This window comes from Rhagoletis pomonella, unplaced genomic scaffold (assembly GCF_013731165.1).
Source record: "Rhagoletis pomonella isolate Grant_MI unplaced genomic scaffold, Rhpom_1.0 Rhpom_scaffold_00001, whole genome shotgun sequence".
Lineage (NCBI taxonomy): Eukaryota > Metazoa > Arthropoda > Insecta > Diptera > Tephritidae > Rhagoletis > Rhagoletis pomonella.
In genome coordinates, this window is record NW_023458555.1 from 33,794,848 (window position 1) to 33,813,133 (window position 18,286).

General features: G+C 32.5%; 1 long non-coding RNA gene across 2 annotated transcripts in view; it reads right to left on the reverse strand.

Moving 5' to 3' along the window:
• Positions 1-18,286, reverse strand: part of LOC118743123 — a 104,816-nt gene that overhangs the window by 35,481 nt on the left and 51,049 nt on the right. Inside the window, exon 4 of one of the 2 annotated variants that reach the window (XR_004993427.1) lies at positions 13,741-13,771. The exons of the other annotated variant lie outside the window; for it this stretch is intronic. This is a non-coding gene — a long non-coding RNA (uncharacterized LOC118743123). Of the gene's footprint in view, positions 1-13,740; positions 13,772-18,286 lie in introns of those variants that run through there. 2 annotated transcript variants of the gene reach the window in all.

Consider the following 18,286-nt stretch of genomic DNA (forward strand, 5'->3'; position numbering starts at 1 on the left):
GCCCATTTTCAATACCAACCTACCTTGGATTAAGGGAAACCTACATACCAAATTTCGTTGAGATATCTCAATTTTTGCTCGAGTTATCGTGTACACGGACAGACGGACAGACGGACAGACGGACAGACGGACAGACGGACGGACAGACAGACATGGCTTAATCGATTTCTTTTTTCATCCTGATCATTTATGTATGCATTTGTCTATATCTATCTCGATTCGTTTTGGCTGTTACAAACAACCGTTATGTGAACAAAATTAATATACCCTTGTGCACAAGTGCGCTCGGGTATAAATATAAAGAAAAAGATGCGGATGAGGATACCGATAAAAGTATAGATGAAGATAGAGGAAGAAAGATTAAAATAAAGGTAGTTGTAGAGAAAAGGATATAGATAAAGGCACAGAGACTCAATCTCGGAACTATTTCGGGATTTTAGGGATTCTCGGGACTTATCGATATAATCGATATTTTGTTGGTTTTTTATCGAAATTTTTGTCGATATTGTTATTGAGTTTGCTATCGATATTTTTGGAACTTATCGATATAATGATCGATATTTTTATCGATTTTGTTATCTCTTTATTATCGATTTTGTTATCGATTTTATTATCGGTTTTGTTATCGATATTTTTATCGATTTTGTTATCGATATTTTTATTGGTTTTGTTATCGATATTTTTATCGATTTTGTTATCGATTTTGCTAACGATTTTGTTATCGATATTTTTATAGATTTTGTTATCGATATTTTCAGAACTTATCGATATAATGATCGATTTTGTTATTTATTTTGCTATCGATATTTTCACTTATCGATATAATGATCGATATTTTTTTCGATTTTGTTATCGACATTTTAATCGATTTTGTCATCGGTTTTGTTATCGATATTTTTATCGATTTTGTTATCGATATTTTCGGAACTTATCGATATAATGATCGATATTTTTATCGATTTTGTTATCGACACTTTAATCGATTTTGTTATCGATTTTATTATAGATTATTTATCGATTTTGTTATCGATATTTTTATCGATTTTGATATCGATATTTTTATCGGTTTTGCTATCGATATTTTTATCGTTTTTGCTATCGATATTATAATCGACTTTGTTACCGATATTTTTATCGATTTTGTTGTCGATATTTTTATTGGTTTTGTTACCAATATTTTTATCGATTTTTCTATTGATATTCAATCAATAACCATACCACGTATTCTACGTTTAAATATAGCGGCTGTATCTCCGATACAGCCTGCAGACCAAGACGAAGGCGCTGGACTGTTCCTTTTTTCTGGCGATAGAAGGAAGTGACACTAAAACTCTTGAGTTCACTTCGTTCGGCTTGTGGGGTTCCCATAAGATAATAATGTAATCCATCGAAAAAATACTCAAAAATACACGATTACTGCTACTTAAGTAAGGCGAGCTGATTGCCGGCCAAGGAAAACGAGGAAGAAGTATCGATTCATCAAAAACTATTGATTTTCAGATGGTAAAAATATTTGCATGAGGGAAAAGTAAGCATATTTTTAAAGAGCTATTTGTGTCGCTTATGAGCGAGTAAATCAACAGTCGCGCCGAAATGTGCCTATATTAAAAGAGTACTAATGTAAAATTAAAAATAAAACCATTAACCAATAACGAGATGTGGCAAAAAGGGCAAAGTAAGTGGACAGGAAAAAACGCGAGGCAGGAAGCAGCAGACCGAAAGCAAACAAAGCGCCGAATGTAGTCGTACATAAAATAAAATTCAACAACAAAATAATGCAACTGAAAAACTATGCGACGAGGAAAATGAAAATACCTGAAAAGCCAAAAGAGTTGACTACAAAAAGCGTGAGTCAGTCAGTCAGTGCGTTGGATTTCTGGCGAGGCAGGCATGGATGGCTACAAGCGATAATGATGACTGACTGCAACTACATACGTGCGCCGGCAAATAAACCGCAACAGCGTTGATGGTTGACAAAAAAATAACCAACAAAAAAAGCATTGTAAAAAAAACAAGCTGCAGCAACAAAGCACAGCTGCGGGCTACAACTCATTATTCGACACAACACAAGTACTAACAGCAACACGTCGCGCCACGCATTTTACACCTCGTCACATTAAACTCGGTCCCCCGCACTTTTCCCCGAATGGCGCTTGGAAAACAATAAAAAAAAAAGAAATAGAATATGTGTGGAACTTTTGATCATTATGCATGGAACACGCATTTTGCAGTTGACGTGGTGTGTAATGGTTTGGTGAGCATAGAAAAGTACTGGCATACATACATACATACCTGCGGATATATGTATGTCAATGCATCTAAGTGCATACATATCCAGTTATGGGAATGCCCTATAGGGATCTTATGACTCTAAGCACGTACATATGTATGTACTGCATACTATGCCATATATCAAAAAGAGCCGCGAATTTTTTGAAAAGGAGGTTAGTGGGGAGCAGAAAAATAATATTTTTGAAACCCCATCAAGGCTCTTTTAAGTACTTCCGTATTTAATTGTACCAAATGTGAAATGTGTTCGGTGAGATTGGCCAGATATTGCGCCTGTGTGGCCACCCGATACCAGGAGACCGCAATGGACGAATCTAGAAATCTTTCAGAGCTATGCCCTTACGACGGCCACGGGGTAAATTATTATGTCGTTTGATCTTCGAAGCCTAAGTAAATGCTGGAATGCCGCACCTAAAAACACGTTGAAGTCAAACATCCGTCCTGGTTCATCAGAAGCAATTTTATGACTACCAAAAGCCAGATTCAGCCTTACGTTTGCTATCTGCTGAACTAGACGGACTTAAGAGAGGCTTAAAATGAATTTAATGGACCCAATTAATAACTTTGCTAATACTTTCTGCATAAATTCTGCCAACAGAGATAAACTTCTTTCCTAGCGCAGCCGAAGAGCTTTGGTTGCTCTTAAGGCCCGCGTTATCTGGTAGAACTGCTTGCCTTGCGGCGTCCCTTTACTCTTTTACAAAATCGTTCTGAATATTGTAGCAGATTAGACTTTCATTAATTCCAACTAATCCAATCTACCACATTTTCTCATTCCCACTCAAGGAACTAATATTAGGAAGCATTTCATTTCTCTTGGTATGGTTTAGTTGATAACGCGTTTGCAAGGATTTTCAGGCTAAAGATAGCCCGGAGGCGGACTAGCAAATTTCCCAGGCTAAAAAAAAGCCCATATTTCAATGCTGTTGGTTGTATTTAAAGGACGCCGTCCGATTCGTATTTACGTAGTGAGACCAAATATTACACCGTTTCCATACATATGTATGTATGTATTTCAATAGATTTAGCAAAATTTTCCAACGTGGTATTAAACAAGCTTTAAATGTCATTGACACGATTTTTGTTCATAGCTTCGAGCGTGGTAAAAGACCGACTGGCTCCGAGCTGGTAGTCCAAGTATGTGTAATTGCAACCACCTAAATACTTGTAGACGCTAAAAGCCTCGAAAAATTAAAGGTTAGCTAGTAATGTAAGGATGTGCACATTCATGTACATAGTTGCAGGATAAATGCATGCTCATTAATGTATCCAGTTTACATTCAAAGCTTCAAAGACAACTAGACACTCATTAATTCTAAGATTCAAATGATTTCATTCCAACTAATATCTATAAGTATGTATATATGTATGTATGTATGTGTTATAATCGCTATTACGATAGTAAGTAGTCGATAAATCTATATACGTACATATGTACATACATAGGTAGGTTAGGCTACGGTGGTTGCCACTCCGCGCATTCTGGCAGAGAGGCACAATCAGGCCAGTTAGACCCATTGTGATGAATGTGTATACTTGTACATACTTTCATATGTGTACATGTAGACAATGAATAAACTATTAGATCATTCTGAGAGGTAAAAATATGCATTTACATAGGTATCTACGTTTACGGGTAGATATACTATATATATATTCTATATATATGCCCACTAAGCTCGCGCAAGGTTTGTAGTGTAACTATGTATTATCTACATTATGGCGCAACACTCTCCACACCAAAAAGAAAAAAAATCGATACGGTTCTTCCAACGCGAATTATAAATTATATTATGTTCTAAGACTTCAACCAAAAAATATTTCGGAAAAAATATTAAGATTTCCTTTTTTTGACAGTGCAGGACATCGGCAGAAAAGATGCTCCAAGGTTTCCCTGGTCCCTGTCCTCGCTAGTGATACCCATTTTTAATGCATGAGCAGCCACCACGATATGCCCCGTACGCAAACCGGTAACTACTCTGCAGTCTTCCTTTGGTAGCCGTAACAAAAAACGAGTTTTCACCGTTTTCGCACATAATTTTTGCAGTTTTGCAAGTGGTTAACTCATTCAATTTAGACCTGAGCTGCCTTATCATATTATCATTTTACGTTGAAAAGGTCTGCACAAAAAAGAAAAATGAAAAATTTTTTTTATAACAAATTTTATTTATAAAAAAATGATTTTTCAAAGCTCTCGCAAATCTTAAAATTTTCCGAAATAGTTTTTCTGAAGTCATTAAACATAATAGATTTTATAATTCCGTTGGAAGAACTTCGACTTCTTTTGGGGAGACACCCTAATACACATAAATAATTGTATCTACCTGTCAAAAGAGTTTGTAACAATTTTGTATAGTAAAGATAATTATTTTGATTCACATATAAATACGTTAGTCTGTGCAGTATGTGCATTAGGCTGGGTCGATTTTATAGGGGCAAAAATAAAAGGCATTTGGCGGTATTGTAATAGTAATATTATGTTGTCTTAGGTCAATGCCAATTGTTATTGGCCACGAAAGAACGAATTTAGAATTATCTTTTGCCCGCGCAGTTGATTCAAAGAGTATGAATTTTAAAAATGAAACTTTGGCCGGTAATATCTATGGAGTGCGTTTTTTGTTATAAAAGCACGACTTCTAAAATGAAAGGTTATAAAATTTAGCATCTCACGTTCATATATCATTTTTCAATAAGACTACAAGTTTTTAAGATAGCAAGATAAGGCTTACGAGAACGATAATTTTCCCTGATGAATTTTCAATTCTTCATTACTTCAGCAACCAAGTGAAAAATGTAAAAAAAGTGGACTAGATTTATTTCAAACGTTTTTATGTTTCCGAATGTTTATATAATATTAACAGGAGCATGGACTTGGTCAGGCAGATTTGTTCAGTTTTCAAAATCCTGCTGAATGAATTCAAACATGTGTTGTCCAAGATTAGGAATCGTTTGATAAGTTAATACTAAATTCAAGCACATAAGTTTACAAAATGCAATTAGGGTGAGAAACATCCATTTAAAGTGCATTTTTGCAGTATTGAAAATTGGAGCGGAATGGTTTCAAAGAAAGAAAGTTTTGTAGAAAAAAAAAAAAACTAGAAATCCATCTAAGTTTTTCGATATAAATTTGGTAAATATTACTCGATGGGTACGTAATAATTACCAAATTAAATGCGAAACTTACTGATTTATGATATTAATATGATAAAAATCGTTCACATTACAAACAAATTATTTAAAAAAATAAAAATAAAAAATAGAACGAATATTTTTGTCAGCTTCCTAAAAATATTTGTAATTTTTTTTATTATATGCATAAACATAAGTAAACTAGTTAGTGTTTCTAACTATATCAATGCTGTACTTTACAACTTTTGACTATAGGCCAGTGCAATTATTAAGAGAACAATTAAAATTTTTACTGAAAAAAGATAAGTTTGAGATTAACGATAAGTTAAAGGGCTGCGAGAAAAATAGATTTTCGACTCGCTCTAATGTGCATGTACGTATGTACGTATGTATGTGTGTACGTTAAGTGAAAATCCAAGTAAATATTTCCATTCAATGAACAAGGTCACGCTCTAATTGTTTTCGCTACTAATTGTTGATAATTACAATAATTTAGCAACACGAATTTGATTAGGTAAAGTTTAGACATGGCAGATTTATAGATATACATACCTGCTGCTATTGTCAAATCTGTTAGAACTTATTAGCTGAGGTTATGTTGCAGGTAATGAGTACCTACATATTTATGTAGTATTTCAATTGTTACATTTTTATGCAGACAAAGTTGCTGTGGAAAAGTTGTCGCAAATACTTGCACAATGGAGAGTTTCGATTTTTTCCCCCGTTCGGAATATTTTGGTATATTTAATATATTATTATGTATGTTTGTGTAGTGATGTGGTATGCTTGAATAAGGTAAAATGGCTTTAAGACTTTAAAGGTTACTGTCAAATATTCCTAAAGACGCCGTGTGATTTTTTTCATAGCCGGCCAACGGTAATTTAGAGTGCCATGTTATAATTTAAATTTATTTTGTAGTAATTTCAAACTAAAAATTGCTTTTAAATAAGTAAAAACTATGCATTAAAGAGAGATTAACACTTAATTAAGCGACTATTTTTTCCATAAAAAAAAACTAAAAAATAATCCGATTGTGCGATACTCGTATTAAAATTTATGTGTTCAATCGTATGCTGCAGCTCAATTTGACAAACAAAAACAAACATACATACATACGACATTCTTTTAAATACACCTGTGCACAAATAGTTGTGTTGAGTAATCGTCGCCATTTACAATTTTTTTTTTTTTTGTAAAGCAACCATTACTTTTATTGCGCTATTAACGATTACAAAATAATGTAGCGTTTAAGTGCATAAGCGGTTTTTAGTTTTTAATTTATTTACATACAGGCTGTCTCACTTTAATCGAAGTATTTGTTCGCACTTAGTTCACTCAGGCACTGCACGATATGGATTTTTGGGCAACCAAAGTATTTACTGTTTAACATCAATACACAAAAAACATATCAAGTAATAAATATTTACAAATAAATATAAGATTTGTTATAGATCCAAGCTGTGTGGAGTAGCGCCAAGTCCCAATATTCAACAGCAGACCGATATTAATCCAAAGGGAAGTTGGGTGTTCAGAAAACCTAGACAGAGGAACTGCGATTATTACCAGTACTCTATATAATCCGGCATTTTCGCCAGTGCACAGTGGGGAAAAATTCCGTTGGGTGCAAAAGACCTGCCTACTTCTCAAATGTCAACTGATTTCGATTAATTTATATTCGATAATAAAATTTTCTGTAACGTTCAGAAGAGCTCTGTAAGAAGACATTGAAATGGTGTGCTGGAAAATGGAAACAACTCTGGACCCTAGAGCAAATGAAGATGATGTCCATCAGAGCTTTGCATGGCTTTGCTGCTACTATTTATCTGTTTAATGTGCCTTATCTTTAGAGCGGGAGATATAGAGGGAAGGGCTTATGTATGTATGTTATGAGTAGACTTCCTATTATATGTATATCGTTAATTCTAAGCACTAAGAGCCACGGTAGTGAACTGGTTTTGTAACGGGTTAACCGATTTTTTGTAAATTCAGTGCAATGTAAAATAATTATATGGGTACTAGCCGAAAGAGAAAATTTGGTACACTGAACCAAAAATCCATCTCTGGAACAAAGAAAAACTTTCCTTACTTTAAGGTAGAAAATTCTTCCGAATGAGTAAAAAATTTTCCCGAATGCGTAATTTTTCTTTGGAAAGTGTAAAAACGTTCACGAAAATATGGAACCGTGGATGTAATCTATCATTTTGAAGAAATGTTGGATATGAAAAGAGAATAAAACTCCTTTAGTGCTGTTTCGATCCCATTTTTCTTAATTTTTATTGCCTTTTTTTCTTCAATTAAGAGAAGTTTTTTTTTTTGGTGTAGAATTAAAAAATAAAATACGTTTTTTTGTTTCACAAGGATGAATAGATATTGAAAATGTCCTTTTAAATAATTTAATTTTTTTTGTTTTAACTTATAAAGTTAGATTGCGGAATTCGAGGACGTGGTCGTGTTTCAAAAAGACATATTACAAATTTACAAGGGTATTCATAAATAAAATTTTTAAAGGACTTTCCAGTACTCATTCGTCTTTATGCGCCAATAATTTTCTTTTTATTCTACAGAATTTTCCTTTTATGCGATACCTACATATATTGTTATTCTACATGACCAATTTTTAAGAGCCTAATTTTCGTAAGTTTGGTAAGTTTTTTTTTAGATATACGTTTGTTTACCATCCGATACATTTTTACTACATATAGCGTATGATATAAATTATATATGTACGTATATGTTTTTATATACAATATACATGGATTGTTGGATTGTTATTGAATAAAAATAACACAAATACTTTTTTTCCAGAACCGTTGAACCAAACCAAGACCCCGGTTGAAATCCCAAAAATAAAACTATTGTGATGTGCGAGTTCAGAGATGCAAAACCGGCTCGAGCCGCTGAACCTAACCGACAAAATTTTTTCATTCGGTTCTCGCTCCTGCTAAGAACATGACGACCCAGATAGTATCTACTATTCTTAATCTAATTTCATCCGACGCCGACTCTACACTACCGCAGAAGTATCTCGTTGAGGTTATATGTGCTTTCTTCACTGTTTTTTTATATACATACATATGCACATACAGGTCAATCTGACCATTTTTTATTTCTATGAATTGTTGTCAGAACCTTTCTTATGCTATATGTATAACAAAGTTTGCCAAAGGAAAATATAAATAAATGTATTTTTTTTCGAAAGTTATGCAGTAATCTGAATTTCACAGTTTCTGGGATTTAGCAAGTTTACTTTTTGAATATCTTGGAAACTGTTAGATATAGTTACAAAATGTGGTTACAACTGGCTTCGGTCTGGTTTTAAAGGTGATATTTAGATGTATAAAGAAAAAATATAAAAAAAGGATAAAAAAATTACAGAATTTTTGGAATAAAAAAATCATAGAGGGGAAACGACATAAATTTAATATGCCCTAATTACCTCTATTTTAGTAGTAACCTCTTTTTAAATGACTAGATTTCATTAATCTGTTAGAGATTATTAAAAAAATAAATAAAAAGAAGTTGTAACCTTTGTCTATGAAAATTTTTATTTCATGCATAATTACTTTATACTAGTAACAAGAAGATGTCCCACCAGTCACAACTTTAAATATTTTTTAATATTTCTATGAAGGTTATATAAACTTAATTTTTATTGAAAACGAAAACGTATAGTTCACATTTTACAACAAAAGAAACATGGTTCGTGAATACTTTTCTTGCTAAAATTCATTTTTGAGTGCACAAGGGTAAAATAGAGTTATTTTCATTCTTTGTAAAACAATTTTATACATTAGTTTTCGTTCTATGCTAAAAAATATCTTTGGCTGTTTTATAAGTTCCGACGACATAGTTACAATTCACAATTGATCAGAAGTAAAATGTCCCACCAGTCAGAATGGAATGGCCCAGAAGCAAAAACGTATAACATTTTTGGGTAAACGTTTTTTATATAACAAATCCAACTGATCCTAAAAATCCTAAAATTTCCAAGGTGTTTTTTAAAGGTATGAATTTTTGAACTTGAATCTAAATAAAGTTATCTTAAACAATTTTTATTTAACTTAAAATTATTTTTTAATATTTTTTTTTCAAAGTTCAAAAATTCATATCTGAAAAACCATCTTCCTGAAAAACTTCATTTCTATTTTTTATTTTTAGAAATAATAATTGTTTATGAGTATGCAATTAAAAACTAAGCTTGCGAAATTCGGAGAATTGATCAAATTGACCCATACATAGTTCTAATTATTTTTGATCCCTTTGTTTACGTTGCAGAAGCATTCGTGAAACTTGATTTTAAGTAGTTGACGAACTTTTGCTATAGGAATACGCTTAAAAAATAAAAAAAAAAACTTAAAAAAATCTCTTACACTTTTGCTTAGTGCTCGGATGAACTTTTTTCCAATTTGAGGCTTGCGCCTTAATATTACTACACAAATACTCAGTTTTATGCCGACTCCGAACGGAAAATGGATTTTATGAGAACCTTTTTTCATGGGAGAGATGCACTTGAAGGTTTACTTCTACCACGCGAGTTGCGGCCGCTACTTATTAGAAGACAAGCTTTTGGATGCTGCTGGGACCAACAAGTTAACCTAAGTTCTACGGGTGGTAAAGCCTATATTCAAAAAATGTTCAACAAATTATGAAAAGTCGAAGCACCCTATTTGAAAACAGGTGAAAAAATATGTATGTATGCAACTATACAAGGCAACGAAAATGTGGGCACAAATCGAATGCAATTAATTATGAAATATTAAACGATATTATATATTGCACGTACATTTTATTACATTGTTATACAAATTTGCATATACATTTATACATCAATATTAATGTTTGCACATGTGAATACAGGTGTAAACTCATCAATTTAATATGTATGCGCTAACGCGCAGCAGCTGTTTTGAGCCATCAGCTTTGAAAACAGCAAATAATTGTGTTGTTATTGCTTGTGTATTTTATTATGATTTAATTATAGTTTAAGTTATTTTTGTTTGATTTTACACTTAATGGAATGCTTTAAATTCCAAATCGAAGGATTATCGGAAATTAGGAAAACGTGACGAAGCAAAAACCCCAAACAAATAGGCAAGTAAGCAAACAAATTGAGTAAGGCTGTACGGCAAAAACGTACAAATTGCCGAAATTTAAATAAAGTCATGTATGCTGTATCGTTTTTGGCAAGTAATTTGTTATACATATGTATGTATTTATATGTATGTGTGTATATGAAAGTGTTAATATACCCGCGGTATATATTTTTGATTGGAAAATTATTATTATTTGCAGATAGTAATTTTCAGAGCTCGAAAATTACAATTTTAATTCATATTTTATTATGCGGAAAAATAAAATCGTTTGCCAAGCCAAATTTGAAGAAGGAAACGGTTTCTCTTACTTTATAGTTCCCACCAACTAAATATTTCAGTAAAAGATTGGGTTCTTATTTGGCGGTGTAACCGCCTAAACGATTTTGGTCGAATTTTCTGTACCAGCTAACGCCAATTGTAAATGCCAAGTGAAGACAAGTCCTTTCCCACTTGGTGTTTCCATCGCAGCAGGGAGGCCCCCTCTTCCTCTCCTACCACCAGTGGATTCGGAGCTGAATACTTTCAGAGCTGGAGCGTCGGTGTCTATTCGCAGGACATATCCAAGCTAGCCAAAAAAAATCTGAATAAATTCCGAAGGGTAACTACAAACAACAAAAAGTTCTAAAACAAATCCAAAATAATCCTAAAGGCTGCCGAAAAAAATCTGAAAAGCTTAAAAATGCTATAACTCCTAAATAAAGTTCCTAAGGGTATGTAAAAAATATTAAGAAAATATCAGAGAACTGCAGTCTTCTGCAGTTAAATTTTTCATAAAAAGTCACTCATACGCCATGTACTTCTATCGACATAAAATTTAGTTGGCTTGAGAAACAACCACTTTGCCATTTAACTGCAAATTATTTTGAAATTTTTTTGTAATGCTGCCTAGCCAGAACTCTCTCTTATTTATTTGTATTTGCATTCATTTTCGGAAACCACAGCTATTCAACTTATAAAACAGCACCATAATCACCATTTTCAAATATCAGCCCTACTAGAGAGGCGATGTGTTCTTGAACTAGACACGTTACCAGAAACTATAAGCGAGTGAGTATATTGATGACATTCCGAAGATGAGACTCTTTCTGACACCTTATACCATGTTCTGACCGACATCGAAAACATGTTTTCATTGCTAAAAGTGGTTTTCGACCTTGTGTTTTCGTCCATGTAAAATCTGTCAAACGAAATCCAGTTTCCGCTGAAAACTACTTGAATACTCGGATTTATTTTTTTTATTGGTTGGCCAAATTAAAATAAGAATAAAAGAAAAAGGTTCTTAATGCAAGAAAAGTATTTTTTTTTTTTTTTTTTGTAGCAAAACTGTAAACAAAGGATGTGAGGAATGTCAGCGAAAACACTAACAGCCGGTGTGAACAGCCTTGAGCCCACAATCCCAACACTTTTTTTCAAAGTGTTTCGTTGTCAGTCAGAACATGGTATTATGAATGTATACATACTACTTGTTGGTAACTATGTACATTAGACTGCATCACTTCCCAATACAAAAAAATAAATCGGCACTGTTTTTCCACTGGAATTATACAATCTATTATATTTTAAGACTTGTTCCAAAATATTTCGAAAATTTTTAAGATTTACGTAAGCTGGACCGATTTGAAAATACATCCAAAAATTGAGGTTTTACGAATAAAAATAATTTTTTAAAGTATTTTTTGCATAAAAAAACACCGCAGGGAAAAAATCAAATTAAACTTAAAGAATTTGCATAAAAATATAAAACGAAAATTTCAACGGAATCATAATGACATATTTGATGATGTTTTTGAACAATTTTCAAAGATTGGTTTAAGAAAAACTCGAATAACTGAGCCAAAACTTTACCAATTTAGACTTAAGAGGTATCCTTGGAAAGGTATTTTCTCATCCTGTTCTGTTGTGTTGCTTCTGTGTTGTTGTGTTGTTCTGTGCTTGATGTTTTGATAATTGAAAAAGAAAAAAACAGAACGTGAATTAGTTTTTTTTGCAAAGAAATATAAAGGGTGAGAAAATACCTTTTCAATAATACCTCATAAGTTTAAGCGGTATAGTTTTAGCCAAGCTCATAAAGTTTTTCTAAAACCGATCTTTGAAAAAAGTTAAAAACAGCATCATAAATGTCATTATTATTATTCCGTTAAAAAAAAATTTTAATATTTTTGTGTAGATATTTTCAAGATAAAACTATTTTGCCATCTGGGGAATTAAAAAAAAATCCTTTACGAAACTGTTTTTATTCATAAAAAAATTTACTTTTGGAGGTGTAAATCTTAAAATTTTTGCGAAAGATTTTGTTAAAAGCCTTCAAATATAACTAGAGTTCACTCTTTGATGCCAAAATTCGAAAGGCAAAAATTAGCATTTGTTTTGTTGCTTTGCTGTGCATTTGTGCGAAAAGACGCCATAACGGTGCCATATGTTTGTTGAAAAAACTGCCGATTTTCGCACTTTCGCTCAAACGCATACAGTTTCGCATCAAAGAATGAACTGTAGTATAATAAATTTTGTAATCTCGGCGGAAAAACCGAAACTTTTTTTGGTGATGCAGTCTAATGTGCATATACCAGTAGGTATCTTATAGTTTTGAGTAGCTTAAAAATCGCATTTATTTCTAATATTTTTTTCTTTTGTTTTTGTTGACGGCTTTTTGCACCTTTTTCCATATAGACCTAATTTATTGTGGAAGAATATGCGCAAGACCATTTGAAAAAAATTAATTAAAAAAAGTCGCCATTTTTCCTAAATTTCGCTATTTATATGAAAAAAAAACGCAAAAGCCGTCAGCAAAAAAAAATATATTAAAAGTCAATGCCATTTTTTAGGAGTTCAAAACTTGCGTTTGTTTTATTAAAATTTTATAAGCCGGTTAACTGCATACCCAAATAGATTTCTAAAAATTTTGGTTAAAAAGATCGACATTTAGATAAAAATTTGTGGAATTTGAAAGTGTGATTTATATAGCTTTTGTTAAAGCATGATACATATTTTTATAAAAAAATATCAACAAAATTTGACTTTGAAAAATATTATAAATATTAGAAACGAAACACCATTCATCCATTTTTGACCGCCACTGTATATACATATGTATAAGGATAGACGAATGTCGATAAAAGTGTTTCGGAGTTATAGCCACTCAGGGGCGATACTAGGGAGGGATATTTCAATAAAAACTTATTTCCTTAAAAATATTTTCTGATACATTTCTATATATAAGTAAGTAGTACTCACCAATAGGAGTTTGAAGAGACCGCAATAAACTGTAAGAAATAAAGAAAAGCAAATTAAGCACAATGGAATAGTATAGCTTACAACTAAAGGTAAAAAAAAAAACAGAAAATTTAATTAATTCGACATATACATAAGTACGTATATTGATGTACATTACAATTCAAACAAATATTATTTAAAAACTTCGCAAATCCGGTCGCTTTTGTTTCAAGTTAATGTCGAATTTTCCCTAGCTAATTAAATTTCACCATGTCCTTGTTGGCGGACGGACCCACCCCAACTTCCTTTGGTGCACGTCGGAGGAGTCCACTAATCCATGTTTCGTCCACGGTAATGAAACGTCGCGAAAATTTTCCGTATTGCCGTCGAGCAATGCCAAACACCCCTTTGAAGTCGAGTGTAAAAGCTTGCGGAATTTATATTGCAAATACGTTTCTAAGGACCAAATATTCTTATAAAATGTGAAATACCCGCTCAGTTGAATAGCCTCAGCCATCTCCAGGACTTTAATTTTCCGGTAATCCATTCTCATTCCATAGATTTTAAATATAATTTCTGATATGGCAACTTCCGCCATACTTGTACGACCGCAAAGGAAATCAGTAAATGATCGTTTTGACAGGTTGTTACGCAAAAAGAAACAAATAGTTTTTAAGCAAACAATAGAACCGATGCTAACACACAATTTAGGAAGAACGTTAGCTTCTCATAATCCAATAATCGGAACTAAACCAAAGTTGTATGGGAGCACCTTTCTTGAGGTACCCTCTTTCTTGAGGTAGCACCTTTCTGTTAGAAAAGGAATTATTTTCCTTAAAATATTCCGACGAATTTAAACCGTCCTCCATTTTCTGAAGTCGACCTAAGAGATGGTCCCATACTAATATGGTTTAGATCCGATCATTAGATCATAAAGAAGTGGTACTTCTAATTTCTTACAATAATGAGAATTGAAGTCGGCTTAGTTTTTTGCTTAAATATTACTTGTTACGTAAAATTTTTGTAATGGAAATCGACAGTTAATTTTGAAAATATTTGTCCTTAGCGAAATTCGCACAAAATTAATATATACGTATAATAAAATAGATGTTTACACACATTAATGTGTAATATGCAAATCCATTCAGCGCCCGAGCAACGAAAACAGCAACAACTACAATAACAATTCCAATTCGTAATCACCTTTTAGTCGCTTCAAGCGATGCGTGATTTCATTCGATTTGTTTGCACAATAATTAATTTTATAATATTGTCGGTTTATTTACTCCCTAGCGGGAATGCGAACACAACCCAAGACAACAGCAACAAAACACATTATGAAAATATTAAAAATAATTTTAATTAACTTCGTTTGCCATTTAAGAAATTCCATGATTGCACTGATACTGTGAGTTACATGTCAATGCGTTCTCCTTAGAAAATACCTTTGTTCTTATTGTTGTTATAGTTTGCATTAGTGTCAGTGCCACTTTACCCGTATTAAAGAATGCGCTCCCCTCACTCTTGCATTCCACATAACTTACGCAATGAGCGCAATAATTTACAATTCTGCACGTGTAGCGGCACTTGAATGAGTAAAAAAAAAAAAAATTATAAAAATTGTTGTAAAGTAGAATTTATGACAAAATATTGCAGTTTAACGTAGATACATATCAAAGTTTTGATATACATTAGGGTGTTCCAACTTTTTTTTAAGCTTCAGAACTGAAGAATATTTAAAATAAGGAGACCCGTGTTTTTTTATTTTGAAATCGGTTGACATTTAACCGTGCCGCCGTGGATTTCTCTTTATATTTTATATGGGGAAATACATTTTTTTTTGTAGAATTGCTATAAAATCGTTAAAAATAAATATTTCTTAATTGTATTCAAAAACTTTTATTGAGCTTGAGGCCGTTTTTAATGAAAAACTTATTGTGAAACCCATTTTTTCAAATTATCGTTGCTTGTCCACAATAAGTTTTTCAATAAAAACGGCCTCAAGCTCAATAAAAATTGTTGAATATAATTGTTATAAGGCCGTAAAATAACATAAACAAATATTTATTAATTGAATAAAAAAACGTCCCTGTAGATCTCCAAACAATAAAATTATGATCGATATTTAACTTTAAATTTTTACTAACAACTTTTTCATAACCAACAATTTTATCTCTTATTTATAAAAATTAATTATTTTATTTGTTTTTGTAACAACATCACGCAGAAGATGTAAGAAAATAATTAGTTAAAATTTAGAGTAAAATTTGCATCATAAGATTGCATCATAAGATTTGTAAACGATAAATTTTTATTCGATCTTAAAAATATTTACTTTTAAAGATTTTATAGCAATGCTTTACAAAAACAATTTATTTTCCCTACATAAAATATAATGAAAACTTTACAAAAACAATTTATTTTCCCCACATAAAATATAATGAAAACTCAAAGCCGATCTCAAAATAAAAATACTATATTCCACAAAGTCTGCAAGAAAATTCCCAAAAAGTTGATTTTCCTGTGTATTTTTGAACCACCCTAATATACATATCTATTTATACTAAACATATGGAACTCAGACTGCTGTGCGCATACATACATACATACATAGATATTAAATATCTACACACTCATACAAAATGCATTGCGTATCCGTCGTCTTCCATTGAATGGCACACCCATACGGAGCTACGGAGCTGCGTGCTGCATTTATCAAGTGTGGGTGGCATTAGTATGACAAACAGGTGCTAACGACAATTCTCGAAATTCAAGACGAGTCATCAAGACATTACTGAAGCGCAATATAGTAATGAATTTTACTGCGTTTTAATTACTTACTTGAAGTTAGACACTTTTTTTTTGTTGTTATTAGTGAATCTTTCCCCCCACTTGCACACTTGTAGTAGATGTAAACTTGCAATTGTGAAAGAAGATAATTTCGCATGGCTGTCATCTTCTAAGAAATTTACAACTGAAATGTGGCATTAATTTAACTTTGACATTTTTGAATTACAGGATCATAAATTTTGATTTTCCTCTAAAATAGATGCACAATTCTTTAGTTTCTTGTTGGATTTGGTATTTTAAATTGAAGCACAGTTGTTGTGGAGAGCTTCAAATGTGGCCTTAAAGTTACCGATAAAGATACCGAGATCTAGAACTGTTTTATGTGTTAGAATTTTTTGTTGCATAAAAGTTAAGGCGTTGTAAAATCACTAGAGTGCTTCGTAAGTTCATTAAAAATCTAAATGCAGATGTAATCTATGGGCCATAGAACAGATAACGGTGAAGTAAGCGAAAGGCAAAGTGCCATCACTTCTCTTCTTCATTTTCTTCTTGATTGATGAGCGACAAAAGTTATTTTCCTTTGGATTTTAAAGCCGGCGTTATTACTGGTGTCAATTCTGATTAATAAATCAAATAATTCGTCTACTTTTTCGAACTTATAACTCGGAGGCAGAGCTCTAAGTGCCTTCCAAGCGCTCATAGATTAGATTTTGGTTGCCTCGTCCTTTTGTTCCATCGGAGAGTGGGCGCAAATGACTAGTAAAATGCAGAATCTCGCTTTGATGCGGATTGTGGCTAGAGGCTCATCTACCGGGGCGAACGATAGTACTTGGGGCGACTAAGTCTCTCGTCCACCACAAATCCAACACTAAATTGACGCTACTTTACATGACAAAAAAAAAACAAATGGACTCTCGTCCGAGGATCTTGCAACATGAGAGGTAAGAATAACTGGCACTTAGCGCTAAACTTCTTCACATGCGTTCTTGTGCCTATATCTTTCAGCACTTTTTTACTTACAGGTCTATTCTGCACGTTACCAAAGATTTTGTAACCGGAAAATTGCATTACCAAAAAATGTTACCAGTTATTGTCACCGCGATTCTAGGTACGCTGGTAATGCAGTTAAAATATTCAGCAATTCAGCTATAAAGAATTGTGAAAATCCTGGCATTGCATATTTCACAGGGCAATAATTTGTTACCAGCTTACGAGATGGTAACAAAATTTACCGGTTACAAGAGTACACAGAATGCGAAATGGGTTTAAAAATTGACAGGAAACTTATTTACCGGTTACAAACTTTTTATTACCAGCGCAGAATAGACCTGTTAGTGTCTAATAATGGCCGAATCCCGGTAACAAAACGAAAAGAATATGGATCATCTTCATTAATGTGAGTACTTAGTAGTACATAAAAAGAGACTAGAGAAAGGGAAATTGATGTATAATTTTGATGGAGTATTATTTTTCACTTTAAGCGCTTCATCTAGCATTTGAAAGCTTTACGCAATATTATGTAAAGCAAGTAAAAAAAAAGCTATTAAAGAATTTTTGTGGTTTAGCCACTCAACGTTGATATATGTTCATGCAAGGCTAGGCAATTAATAATGTCTAAAAGATACTTAATTATCAACATGCCACACAATCAATCTTGCAAAAAAGAAAAAAAAATAAAATAAAAATAAAACAACGAACCCAAAGGAACACTAAACATTTTTTTGTATGTAGCAGTCTGCCAATTTCTCATTGTCACCACAACTCATCAACTTTCT